The 13,533-nt window shown below is 45.3% G+C and overlaps 1 protein-coding gene across 2 annotated transcripts in view; it reads left to right on the top strand.

Moving 5' to 3' along the window:
• nlgn2a (neuroligin 2a) overlaps positions 1–13,533 on the top strand; it is a gene marked incomplete at both ends in the record, with an annotated part of 110,585 nt that overhangs the window by 78,662 nt on the left and 18,390 nt on the right. The window lies entirely within an intron of this gene.

Genomic DNA, 13,533 nt, shown 5'->3' with positions numbered 1-13,533 from the left:
AAAACTCCTGAGCTGTTGACGTTGCCTGCGGTAGCGCTGCGTTTTTAATTTTCCATTTATTAATTCAGGTCGCTACTGGTAGGAGCGAGGAGTGGAGGGGAGGGAGGGCGGTGCTGGAGGGATGGAGAAGGGGTAGACCGAGGCACAGAGCTATAATTATCCCACATTATTAGTAATGATAATAATATTGCTGAGCGAGTGGAATTTGTTTGCCCCTCAGCCTTGCCCACTGCTTCATTTCGGATTGGGAGTGATGAATTAATATAAAACTTTCCACTGGCGGGCCGGTTGAGTGGCATTTGCCATTCTCTCACGACTCTCTCTCCATGTTTCTCCAGGTGGCTGGCTCACTCGTTCACCGGCAAAATGGCATCACAGAGACCCACTTTCAGGGGAGTGAAAATAGGAAAAGGGGTGTAATCAGCGAAATTGAGGCAAAGCGCTGTACTTTGTCCACTTCAATTCAATGACGAGCAGTGTGCATTCTGACATTTTGCCCGTGTGTGTGTGTGTGTGTGTGTGTGCAGAGCGTGCAGACTGGTGAAACGCCCTGCTCTATCTGTCAAAATGTCATCGCCACACGCCGACACTAGATCACCTCGAGTCACCCTAAGTAGTGCTGCGTGACTCAACCAATGGTGAGCGAGAGAGAGAGTCTTTTAGAGGTGTTCGTCACAGAGAAGTTAATTTCTATCACCAAAGTACCACCCAGTCTCCAACGGTGGCTCTCATGCAGGTCGGAGAAGATCGGCATTTGCGGAACGCTGAAAAGAGAAGACTGCGACAACTTAGGCACTAATGTTTTCCCGAGTTGATGAATGAAAGAGCCTTTTCAGGTCAAAATGTTTTCCTAATTAAGTCCCAGTCCGGTATCACACCCTGTGACTCAGAAAGGGAGATGTGTTCTTCCCTCTGATGTGCCGCGTCTGAAACGCTTTGTTTTGCCGACCAAACGTCTCTCATCCCGGGTGAGTGCGGGGGTGACGGTGTTCAGCCGTCTTGTTCCGTTTGTTGTGAAGCTGATGAAGCGTCTCTTAATGAGACACCACTATGTTTGTGCCTCTTACTGGCAGCTTCCCCCCCCCCCCCCCCCCCCCCCCCCCGTCATGGCAGGTCCTCTCGTTAACCAATCAGGCTCTCTTTATTTCACTTTGCCTGTTTGTATCCTGATCGCCTCTCTGTCTCGCTCCTTCCTGAGGCCAACCATGTTGTTACATGTTGTTGTTGTTGTTAATAAAAAAAGGACACCTAAGAATCCTTGTAATCTCCACTGGCCTCCACTGACCTATCGGATGCTAGGAATGAGTCGACGAAAGCAATTAGCACGTCGAGGGGCTCGTGTCGTTTTGGTTATCTAGTTGGAGCTCCATCTGACAGGACAGAGGGGTCGTTTGTCTTTCAAGGAGTGTGTCTGCGCATGTGTGATTGTGTTTGTGTCTGCTCCAAAGACTGAAGAGTTTTCTTCATTTCTTCGTCAGCTATTGCCATGACCCTTGTTGAGGACTCTTGTCTTATAGGGTTCACAGCAGCGATGGGAAGAAATACTCTGATCCTTAACTTAAGTAAACGCACAAATTGAACAATTAAAGAAAATACTTCATAACAAGTCGAATTCTTGATTCAAAACCCTGCATAAAGGACAGGTCCATCTGGCAACACCCACTCAGATGTCAACAAAAAGGAGTGATGTCGGTAAAGTAAGCTCCGAGTCAACATATGGAAATAACTGAAAGGGTTTGTTTGTAGTTGTAAGTGTGGTTGTGTTTATACTCCTGTGTTCTGTGGGGTAATATTACTGTGAATCTTGAGAAGAAATCAATATAATGGCTTCAGGAAAATAGTCATTTGACACCAAAACATACGTATTGTACCTCAACTAAAAACACTAGGAAAAACCTCAAAAACACATAATGCCCCCCCTCTCAAGTAAAAGTACATTAAATTATGATCAGCTCAATAAACAGTGGAGGTGGAGGCAGTTCTGTAGTTTAGTCTGGTGGTTCCTGGGAGAGCCTCAAGGTCACAAGATAAATCTGAAAGGTCATGAGCTGATTAATGGGGTAGAAAGAAGAATACGCTCTGTTCTGTTACACAAAATAGTTTTCTTTTTTTCTCTAATTGCCTCACAATGTTGGATCATTTGATCTCATTGAGCCTCGAACAGTAATTTAAATGGAACCATGTGAGAGGTTTAAACGTCTCTTTGGTGGAACTGCTCACGACTCGTAGACGTCTTAAACGTGACGAGAAGCCCCATTAAAGGTTGGGAATCACCGGTTTAATGTTCATTTTTCAACGCTTTCTGGAGTTTTCATGTTTTGAGGATCATGTTTGAATTGATGAACAGAACAAACTACCCTTTAATTTCACAGTGAAAACGTATCTCAATGTTAATAATCACACGTATGAAAATACATGTTTGCAGCTGTGTTGGCTCCCTTTAATACAACCAGTAGCTCACATGATTAGTGAGATGAAGATCACTATGTGGAGTCGACGGCTTTAAGTTGAGGATCGGTTCACTTGGAAGGTCCAGCTTTTGTTGAGTCAGCATTGTGTCAAAACCTGCAGCAGGAAGACAAAAGCACACTCTGTGAAGATGAATGCAACAAATAGGTGTTAATATTTAATGCAAACAAGTGTCTTGTATCTGTTTGTAATTCATTTCGATCACTTTTTGTAGAGATCTATTCTCACTTTGCCACTTGGCTCTTTCTTTTGTTCATCGGTCATTCAGTGAGAGCTGTATTTTCCACCACTGGTTTGAAGATGGAGGTTTATTTTCCCGTCGCCCTCGCTTGACACGCAACAACCGCTCGCACACAAATGGACATTCACATTGTTTGAAGTGGTGATGTTCTCTGCTGTGATGTAACTCAAGCCGGGATACAATAACAATTAGCAAGTCTAATGGCGCATCGACTGCCTCTGCCTCCTTTCCTTTGCTCAGCACCCTCTCCCTCCTTTTTTTTCTCCGCGTGCTCTGATCAACATCACAAGAAACCCCGTTGAAGCGATCCATACGGTGAGGTCGTCATCGCTCTTGCTGCAGTGTCAGGCGGCACACGAGGAAGCGTTTCATCCTCACCCGTTGTGGAGTAGGCGCGCTCATCTGGCGGTGCACACGCTTAATGGAGGTTGTCACAGGGCTACGGGCTATCGTTAGCATCTTTATCATCGCGGGTATCTTGCGGCGGATAGCCATCGCGGCGCGGGCCAATTTCAACAGCCTGAGCGCTGAATAGCCTCCTGATCTTTTCACCCGCAGGGTCACGCTGAACATAACTCTTCCAACTCCGGAAATCATTTTGTACGCAGGAAATGAAAAACATATATCATCTATCAAGCCGTGGCATCATTTTGGCATGTTTCTTTTTTTCGGAACTGGAGCCCTGCTGTGTGTGTATTTAGAAGAACCTGCACTCTCCATAATGCAGTGGTTACCTAAATAAAGGTTGCTGCTCGCACACAATGTAATCCTATGAAACATGCCGGTCAAAGTCATCTTATCAGCGCTGACATACCATCCACACGGCACCTAATCCTGCGTGTGTGCTAATGGAAATGTGGATGTACGCCGTATCGGTGCAAACTCCCCAAAGAAAACAACAGCATTAGGATGGCTTAATGCTCTCATCTCTCTCTGCCAAACATACATACGCAGACGCACACACACATACATACCACGGAGAGGGATATTATTGAATGGAATCATGCTTTTTCTGCTCTTATCGGCCTTTCCACAGACGCCCTGTTTGGCCTGCAAGGAAAACAATGAGAGCACAAAGCCTTTTTGTTCGGACGAGTATCCAGCATTTCCACCTCCGCTGCCCACCCGCACCCAAAAAAACAACCCACGCTGCATTCACACCTCCCCAATGTTATCTCAGTGCTGTCCCACTCCAATTCCACACCCCCCTCCGTTCGCCCGCCTGCCCAAACTGCTTTTGGCAGCATGTCCCATGGCAGCAGGTTTTTTTTTTTTTTCAGCACGGTCAAGATGTGCTCAAGATTCCGCTTATCGTAAGATTGGGAGGCGGGGAGGGCGTGGGGGGGGGGAGTGATAGAGGCCTTGAGAGGGAGGAAAGAACGTAGCGGAAGGCTGAGAGTGTGGGGAGGGCTGTGCAATCTGCCCGTCATTATCAGCCGCTGTTAACATGGTGACTTCAGCAGGATGGCGAGAGGGAGATGGACGGGCTGATTATATGCATTGTCTCCACTGTGTGAGCCCACGTGCACGCAGCTTAATAATGTCGTCACACTTATTTTGCATGATTGAGGACTAAAAAAAAAACCATACAAATACTCAATGTGATGTGTGTCTCCCATACACACACACACACACACACACACACACACACACACACACACACACACACACACACACACACACACACCTAGTAAGCCTACTTTCTCATTATCACTACCGTCGCCACCAGCACCACCGCCGCCGGTTCCCACCGTCCATCTGCGCCTTGCCGAACATGGACGCCGTCATTAAAAGATGATTAATTTCCCTCCGAGCGGCTATTACAAATCGTAATCTTCCACCATTGTAGAAACACACCATGCTAACATCAATCCAGCCTCACATACTGGGCGCACATTTACACCATGAGTTATCGAATTTAGAGATAGCAATCTCTCATTAGTATACGGGAAAGCTGTACCTTCAGGGAGAAAGGTGTGTGTGTGTGTGTGTGTGTGTGTGTGGTTATGGATGTTATTCAGCTGAAACATTAGCCTCAGACCATCACATAGAGGCAGGTTGTGTGTATTCGTACATCTAGCCCCCCTCTTCATGAATATGGTAAATGTGTAAGCCCAGCCAATGGCCAGGATAAAGGGCCATGTGTGAATAAACTTTCCATAATTACAAGCGATTAAATCACCACAGCCAATCTGCTGCCATTCAGTCCCAGGGCTTGAACACCCGCTCATACTGTATGTACAGTTCTCTGTATTGTCTCTTGGTTTCACACGTCTTCCATGGGCATGTTCTTAGTAAGGATGATGGGGACTGGTGGGGTTTTTTTCTGGTTGTTGTCTGATTATTTCCTCTTCTTCCGTTGTGTTCTTTCCATTAACCCTTTGGCCAGTCTAGCTTCTTTTTACTGTTGTTGTTGAGCGTCCCCCGCCTCATCTTTATCTTCCTTTTCTCCTTCCGTCTCAAATGTTCGGTCCCTGCCTCTGTTTCCATCCCCTCCACTTGTCCCGCTCCCTCCTCGCCTCCCGGTCTCGTTGCGGACCAATCAATCCCATATTCTATCTTTAATGCGCTCTATCATAATTTTCTCATTATAATCAGAGAGTGATTGGATTCTGGGGGTAAATGAGGGATTCTGAGAGGTAATTAGCAGACTAATAACTCCAAGTTCTGACATGCTGAAATAAGAGACGGATGGTGGGACTCTGAATCTCTCATCTGTGTGGATGAGAGGAAGAGGGGGGAGGAGGAGGAGGAGGAGGAGGGAAATCAGCCTCTTCTGAAAGCTCTCAGAGCAGATGCATTAGTAGCAAGCCCAATATTATTTTGTGGTAGTGGGAGGAAGAGACGAGTGTGTAAGTGGATATATTTGTAGAGCGGCAGCACGTTTTGTGAGTGTTTGCGTTAATTCTTCTTCTTGTAGAGTTTCTGCAAATGAAGCCGGGAGCAGACGCTATGTTGATCATTTTTTCTACCAAGTATTATTTGCAGGAAACGCAAAGCTGTGTGGATTATGTTCGACCGATGTTTCTGGACCATGACAGCAGAGACTATAGGGGCACTATAGGGTCCGTCTATAACCATCAGCACGGTGCACACCATTACTCAGGGTTGAAAAGCACCTGTTACAGTTGCATGTGTCCATTGGCCTCAGGTGTGCGTGTCCCGGCCAGCGGAGCGCGTGATTAGCCAGCACTGTCCACCATCCATCTTAAGTGGTGGAGAGAACGAGGGGGGAGAGGTTGACAACAGACCTGGCTGGCCTGGCCCCGGGATAGAACTATGTCTCCATCCACCTACCAACCGCACACACACACACACACACACACACACACACACACACACACACACACTGCAGCACCAAGCCTGCAGGTTAATGGCTTTGACTCCTGTCCACTCCATCTCTCTCTGTCTCCTGCTCTCTCTCTCCCTGTCATTTCTTTGTCCTAATCAAATGTTTGCGCTCTTCGTCTTAATCTCTGTCTTCTTCACCTCCCTATATCCTCCTCCCCTTTTGTGCCTTTCCTTTCCATTTCTCCATTTGTTTCCTCCATTACCTTTCCATCTCTTCATTACCTCACTTCAGTCTTCTTTCTCTCGCCCCTTTCTCTCTCTCTCTCTCTCTCTCTCTCTCTCTCTCTCTCTCTCTCTCTCTCTCTCCCCCTCATACCTGGGGGAGTGTGTTGCATATGTATGAGGGACGTGACAAAGTGCTGCCCTCAGCACAAAGACAGCCAGGCTTCCAGAGAGTGGAGAAAAAAGACGAGCAGAGGATGGAGGGATGGGGAGCAGAGGATGGAGGGATGGGGAAGGAAACAGGAAAGGTTTAGTTAAGACGGTTGAATGTGATGTTACTTTACACTTTGTGTTGTTTTCATGAACAGGATCTCCATGTTTTTGCTAGTTTGAATGAATGTAAAGTTTTGAACCAAACCATTTTTTGTGTGTCTTGTATCACAAACGATTAAGAAATGCTAATTTAATTTAATTTGACCTTTTATTTTTTTGTGATACATTATCTCCATTACATGAGATAAAAACATGTATATGAATTGCTATGTGCTCATTGCTGTATGCTACATTCACATTAACATTCGATAACATCCGGTCCAGACTGTGTGGTATGAAAGTGAAAGAGTCAAATATGATTACCTGCAAATCTTGCATGATTACTTGCATCAATGCAATATTGGAATGTTATTTAAATGCAAACCCAGCGTCAGCCCGCTGTCGTCTACAGAGCAGACCTGTCGCAAGGGTGCCAGGGTTTGGGGAGGAGGGGGGGAGGGAAGTAGAGCAAAAAACAGGTGTTTGTGTTGTGAAAGGGGGAGAAAGAAAACACGAACGATGAAAAGGCGGAGTGAGGAGGCATAATAAGTGAGCAGTAAACCGTTATAAGAGAGGCTGTCTTGTTCCTTTAGTTTTAGTTTTTTCTTAGTTATATGAAATGTTTAAAGTTCTCACTGTAGTTTCCTTTGGCAGTGTTTACTGGTGAGAGTCAGTATCTGACAGATCTAAAGTTATGATTGTCTAAAAGGGCGGTGTTTCTGCGTCACCGTTTCGGATGCTACCAGCCAATTCATTGGGCGTCATTACTGTTCATCACTCCCATTCCAAGGCTTCGGATGGGCCGAACCGCTCCTACCACGTTGTGAAAGTGAAACTTAACTGGTGAGTCGGTTATTAAAGTTAAAGGCGCTGTACTGACACTTGAACGAAAAGAGACAGAAGAAGAGAGCTGGCACAAAGAGCATTGGACCACACCTGGGAAGTACTAGAAAACCGCAGGTTGAAGAGGAAATTCTGATAGAAAGAATAGAAGAGAAGCAACGAATGTGGAGAAAGAAAGAAAGAAAGAAAGAAAGAAAGAAAGAAAGAAAGAAAGAAAGAGGAAAGAGGAAAGAGGAGACAACTAGTGAGGAGACAGACGGACCGGCCGTCGTCCCTCTCGTCATCTCCAGCGATGCGCTTCTTTCGGCCAGTTGCCAGGCAACAGTGTGCTTGACAACAGCCGGGGATGAAATATATATCGCTCTCCGGTCACAGCGAGGAATCGGGGGGGGGGGGGGGGTAGCCAATGTCAAACAGCCTTCCCCCCCAATACACACACACACACAAGGTCAATAAGAGGGGACTCATCTTTTACTGATGGGAGAACAGAGACAACAGCATGGCATAGTCTTTTGGTGTGTGTGTGTGTGTGTGTGTCAAGGATTACAGTCGCCTCACAGGCTTCACCTGAGTGGTACACATTCGCACACACACACAGAGGTGAGGCAACTTTATCTATAGAACCCCATTCAGATACAAGGCAATTCAAATGCTTTATAGAAATGGCGGTAAGAAAACATTAAAACTGCATTTATATTACAATAAAAAAACGAAAGGCGAGAACAAGCACATAAATAGTTAAAGATTAGGACAAAATTTCATTTTAAATAGCAATAAAAACGAAGAGCGAAAGCAAGCAAATAAGTAGCATTTAGTGCTTTATAGACGAGCGTTAGAAATATAGAATCTACTCTATGACACACAGGAGGCCAATGCAGTGGTACAAGAGCCGGTGTAATGTCTTGGTGTTTGTAAGGACTCTGGCGGCAGCATCAAACCAGTTTTTCTGAATCTTGTATCGGCAGAAATACGTTAACTGTTGCTATGTTTTGAAGATGGTAGTGGGCTGATTTTGCGATCGTCTTTATGTTGCTGTTAAAATTGAGGTCCGAGTCGAGGACTGCACTAAAACTTTTGGCTTGACTTGAAGATTTTAGTGTCGTGGATTCGACAGTCCATGTAGCCAAGTCCAAGAATGTGGCCATTAAGGTCAGACAGTGAGTTAGTATTTGGCACTTCTGTGTGTGGGTGTTTGCGTGTGTGTGTGTGTGGGTGTGTGTGTGTGTGTACACTTCTCCCCACCGTGTCATGCTGTGTGCATGAATAAGTGAATGTCTGTGCATCCCGCTGTGTGTGAGCCCACCTGCCCGCCTTTTGCTCCCTCCCACTCCCCAAGCAAACGCCTTGACAGAGACCCACCACTGTTTACACCTGCAGCTCATGGTAATGCTACCATTGATGCACACACACACACACACACACACACACACACACACACACACACACACACACACACACACACACACGCACACTGAACATCCACAGTGGGAGTCGAGGAAAAAATATCTCAAGTTGCTGCAAGATGAGGGTTAGAGCATAAGGAAACATCAGAGGGCATCTGACAGTCCTTCATAAGTACACAGATATTTCAATTCAGTTTAATTTAATTAATAATTCATTATTGTTAAACCAAGGTTTGAGGTGAGCACAGAGAGATGCTTGGGAAAAAAACAAACACCCAAGTGAAGTAGCACGAAGCAAAACACAGTTTTGGACATTTGGATGACGACTTTAGATTATATGTTGAGATTTTAAAATATATTTGCACCCTGCTTCTCACCCAATTCTGTTCTTTCTTGTATATAGAACTGTGACGAATGAATGAAACCCAGAAAGAAAATGCACAAAGCAACAGTGAAAAAGAATGCTCTGTTCCCCCGCAGTTCCCAGTCATCTACGAATGTGTCAAATTTCTCTCAACTGTGATATTTAATAATCTTAATTCATTTTTACCCTCAAGTTCCACACATTCATTGCCATCTGAGCTATGTGACAGCTCAAAGGGGACAAAAACAATCGAACTAAACCAAACTAAATGTGTGCAGCCGCTTGATTTCACTTCCCTGCGTCGTGTCTGCTGTCGTATGTTACCCCCCCCCCCCCCCTACATGTACCTGCCCGGCCCTCCCTGCGTCACGTTGTCCTGTCGGTGTCTAATGGCAGTAGAAACAGGCAGCTCTGTTATGGCTGCCTGCTCTGCTTAAGAGCGATGGTGCGTTCACAATAACGCGATAATGCTGCTCTGATGAGGTGTCACTCAAACACCTCGCTGCTGGGAAAAAAGACGACAGGCGAGAGGTAGTTTTATAATGCGAGCGCGTGTGTGTGTGTGTTTTTTTCCCTCCAGTTTATGCTAATTTACAACTTGGTACGTCTGTTCTGTGCTATCAGCTAACCTGTAGTGTGCTGCAATATTGCCTTGCGGTTTTGCAAGTGTGAAGAAAACAAGTGTCTGAGAGAGGGACAGAAGGAGTATCGGTGTGTGTGGTTGTGTGTAGGTAAACACATCTTGTGTGTGTGTGTTTGTGTGGCATTAATTTAGCAGAGCTGTGGAAGCGCCCAGGCAGGCCAGTCTGTTAGCGTAGCCGCTCTGCCACTACTTATTAATCAACCTGGCAGACAGACAGCGGTGGCGCTTGCCCCTCCGCCTGCCAAATAGGGAGCTGGCCTCACTCTGATAACTTTCAACACTCTACACCCACTGCTGCGAGGCAGCCAAATTAGGAGCAACTCTGGCTAAGATAAGTCTAATAGTCTTATGCTGTGGGAGGGTGATAGACTGCGGCTCGCCTAGAAAAGCCGATGGCGTCGGGGTTAGGGTTAAGAAGAAGAAGAAAGCAAGAGGTTGTGTAGAGGAAGCGAGTAGAAGAAAACAGACGAACTGTGAGCTTCTTCTTCTAGCTCTCCCAGTGAGACTTGCACACGTGCCGGGTTTCTCGGACCGATGCAGGAAGTGTCCACGCGCTAATAGCAGGTTGGTGCACATTCAAAGCGGAGCGGGTTCTCTGCCAGCAGAAAATCTGATGCTTATTTACAATCTTCATTGATGTGGTAGTCCAGCAGAAGCAATGTCACTGCCAATCTTTGCTGGCAAAACTTCTACCGGGCAAAAAAAAAAAAAGAAGCAAATTGATCGGCCAAACTGTGACTTTGGATGGTCCGAAGATTGAATCCCTCTGCTCTGTGCTCAAGTGTAAATAATTGTCAGAAACCTTGAGTGCAGCCGAGTGGAGTCTGTAAGTGCTTTTTTTTAATGTTGGTTCTTTAATGGTCTGATAAACTAAAAGACTTCAGAGCTTGGTTTTTGATGGTGATTTAAAATCATCTGAATATTAGACATTTCTGGTGTACTGAACCGTAACATGTTTAATAAAGAAGGTGTAACACAGTAAAGAGTTTCCAAGTTCCCTTGCATCTATTTATATTGTTGAATGAATTATTCATCAAGGCTTTGCACTTCTTTCATATCGGTCTTTCTGTAGATTCAAGGTACGCACACGAACATATTGACTTTGACTTCTCTCTCTCTCTCTCTCTCTCTCTCTCTCTCTCTCTCTCTCTCTCTCTCTCTCTCTCTCTTGCTTTTTGACAACACAATCTGCACACATTTCTTTGACTATCCATCTTATTTTTGACATATCTCTACTCCATCAGCTCTCTAACGCAGACACGCTGTAAGCCTTATACTCTAGATATTTGTACCAGCTTGAGCCACTGTTTTGCAATGGGAAGAGTGATGACATTGAGCTCAGGTTTTAGTTCAAAGACTGAACCTAAACCCCGTTTGCTCCTGACCCTCCATGCATATAAGATTACAGGAGATCGAGAAGCATAAACATGAGGGAGGCATCTCAGAGTTTCCAGAGATATCATCAAACCCTGATCGCGCCGGCTGCACTGTGATTTTGGCGGCATAATTGAGGTCACATGGAATTTTCCCACACAATGACTCTGACTTACTGGTTGTGAGCCTGTTGCTGTCGACGCGCTAAAAGTAATGAATCTTTGTTTTTGAACAGGCAGCAGCCTTCGGTTCTGATAAGTGAAGCCACTGTGGAAATGCCTTAATCTTGCATTCTCTCTAGTGTCCACCAGGGGGCGACTCCTCTGGTTGTATAGAAGTCTATGAGAAAATGACTCTACTTCTCTCTTGATTTATTCCCTCAGTAAACATTGTAAACATGAGTTTATGATCTCTAGTTTCAAGTTTTCTTTTCATTTAGTAAATGATGGTCCATTTAGAGTCAAATAGACAATACAGAAAGCTTTAGGGCGTGGTCACAATGTGATTGACAGCTGGCTACCACGGCATTGTCCGGTTGTGGAGTTGTCTGTGTTTTTGTCTTAGAACTTTAACCCTTTCACATTTTGGCCACCTAAAAATGTCTTGTTCAGTCGTACTTCGCTCCCCCCTCTCGTGTCACCTCTGGTTGCAAAAAAACTAAAACAAGTTGGGCAACGAACAAAAACCAAGATGGCGATGACCAAATTGCCAAACTCGAGGCTTCATAGTCTACACACCAATAAGGTGGTGCCATGAGGACTACATCCACTTTCATAGCTTGAAACTGAAGGACCTGATGTTATTTGCATTTTCTTCTTCACAGACCTTCTATTGAAGATTTAAATCAGAGAACTGGAGCGGCTTCTTTTCTCTAAGTTGCTGAAAAGTGAAAGTGTGTGTGTGTGTGTGTGCAGCCTTTGTGCTTGTTCTCGGGTAATCTAGCTCAAATTCCTTAATAACTTTGGTCAGGACAACACCTGGCTGGCACACCAGAAAGTAAAAACAATAGTACAGACTGTCACAATCCATTACAAAACAATGAGGACAAAGAAAAACTAGTATTATATGAAATGTAACAAAAAAAAGTGGAAGTCCAAAGAACTTCTTGGGCATATGGGTCTGTTAGCGGCTTTAAAGAGAATATTTAGGGGAACACAATATCCAAGTTCTCTTCATACATCCATCCTGTAGGTGTGAGTCTAACACAGTGCAAAAGCATCCCAGATATGTCACCAATTAGAGCAACATGGTTCTGTTTTTCTGCTGAATTTCATGCTTTTCAAGTGTTTCCTTTTCAGTGAAAGCATTCTTTCTGCCTCAAGAGTTGCGTTTTCCTTGACACTGAACGCAGCGCGTCATTTATAGCGCGAGTACTTGTGTTGCCGCTCATGTTTAGGCGGCCTTACAGCTCAGAGATCAGAAGAAGGGGGACGATGGACGGCGAGATTAAAACAAGAGGAGAGGGGACGAAATGTATTCTACAGTCTTGCTGTGATGCCGGCAGCTCAGGGACAGTCTCTGAAACACCACCGCACTGTATACAGCTCTGACACACACACACACACACACACTAAGCTCCATTAACGCATGGGCTTGTCCGGGCACAGCTGGCTGAATTGGAGAGAAGAAAGGCAGCGAGGGACAGAGACACTAGATAACAGTGGTGGAAAATTGCAGGAATAGATATACGCAGTGCCAATCAAGGCACACTGCTCACTGCTGCCTGACAGGTGCTTTCTCTTTGTGCCTGTTCGCCCCGCTGATTGTTCAGTTCTCTCCATTGTTGTCTGCCCAGGCGTTGAGGACACGAAGACGCTTTTATTAGCTTTTTCCTTGAATTTTCTGCCGATGACTTCCGTTTCTGTCGGCCGCTGGCCATTGCTGCCCCCGGCACCCACAGTTCTTGTGATAAGTGGGATGCTATCATACAGCATCGTACATATGGCTTCCTCACATGTACGGGGTGCGTAATCTATCAACATAACGCATGAAGTGCAGTGTTTAGAAGCAGTGTGTCTGGTCATTTCAAAGCTGGGGTTTCAGAGTGCTGTGTGTAAATGCATGCAAAGCCCTGGTCTGCTGACATAGCACAGCTGATGGTCAACACATATAGATGTTTATACAAGGTTAATAATAGACTGATATTATTACCTCCGCCAACGCAAGGTTGTGTTTTCTGTTTGGTCTGTTTGTCAGCAGGATTAGGGAATAACTGCTCGCCCGATTTTCATCAGACTTAGAGTAGTGGTGCAGCACGGGACGAGGAGGAAGGTAGGGCTGCACAATTAATCGAATTTTAATCGCGATCACGAATTTGGCTGCCACAATTAAATGAGCATGATCGTCAGCGATATTGACGTTTAAAACGTGC

Source organism: Pholis gunnellus (genome assembly GCF_910591455.1).
Source record: "Pholis gunnellus genome assembly, chromosome: 23".
In the NCBI taxonomy this organism is placed as follows: Eukaryota; Metazoa; Chordata; class Actinopteri; order Perciformes; family Pholidae; genus Pholis; species Pholis gunnellus.
This window is presented reverse-complemented; position numbering and strand designations above follow the sequence as displayed.